Here is a 1,105-nt window from a genome sequence, read left to right on the forward strand (position 1 = left end):
TGGGTTTTTGAACATGGATTGTTATCCTTACCCAACACACCCGTAGCCTTTCAAATTACTAGATAATTTGTTTCAAACAAAATACTAAAGAATTTCTATACAGTAATTTTTTTTGTTTTTCCATAGATTTATTTTCCTTCCTCAGTCTTCATCTCATCCAAAAATCTCAGCCGAGATGAGAAGATCCAAGACCTTGGTCACCAGAATGACATGAATTTGGCGTCGGCAGCCGTCGTCGGACCGGGTAGGCAGAAGAAGGCGAGAAAGCGTGGTAGGGAGGGAGACAGACGAAGTGGGGGAGTGTAAAGCTCTTTTTTAATCTGAGTCATCCTAGCTTGTTAAAGACTAATCCAAACGGCTATGAGCCTATCCCTTAAAGTTTTAAAAAAATAGATCCCTTGGAAGGGCGATGTGTTTATATATATATATACAGTCTATTTTAGATACGGACGTCCGCACCGTCTTACAGTGTGGATTTCCCTCCGTTCGCTACCGTACGGCACCGGCGAGGGCGCGCCTCCACCCCAGCGGACTCCAGCAGCTTCCCTGACCACTTTCCCTCCCCAGCGAGTCCGCCGAATTCCAGTTTTCGGGTCAGATCACCCAAAACTTCAAACAAAGTCAATCTGGCCGGAAAACTAGAATTCGGCGGACTCGCGGGGGATGGAAAGTGGTCGGGGAAGCTGCTGGAATCTGCTGGGGTGGAGGCGCGCCCTCGCCGGTGCCGTACGGTGGCGAAATGAGGGACCTCCGCACTTTAAGAGCCGTGCGGACGTCTGCACCTAATAACGATCGTATATATATATATACAGTCCCCTTCCAGAGAGGGATCCCTCTCTGAAATTAAAGTGCGGGACTCCTTATTTCGCTCACTTTCAGGTCGTATTTTCACATCTCAACCGTACAATGTCTAAAACACAGTGTGTAGATCATTCCTACAAAGTTTCATCAAATTTGAAGATCATCTGAGCTTCCGTAATCGTAATTTACACGAACGATTCTGTTTGGACAACTTTTGTTCTGTTGATTTATTTAATCTAATTCGGTACCCAAATGATCTTCAAATTTTATGAAACTTTGCATCAATGATCTACACACTGTGTTT

This window comes from Fragaria vesca, linkage group LG3 (genome assembly GCF_000184155.1).
Source record: "Fragaria vesca subsp. vesca linkage group LG3, FraVesHawaii_1.0, whole genome shotgun sequence".
NCBI classification, from domain to species: Eukaryota; Viridiplantae; Streptophyta; class Magnoliopsida; order Rosales; family Rosaceae; genus Fragaria; species Fragaria vesca.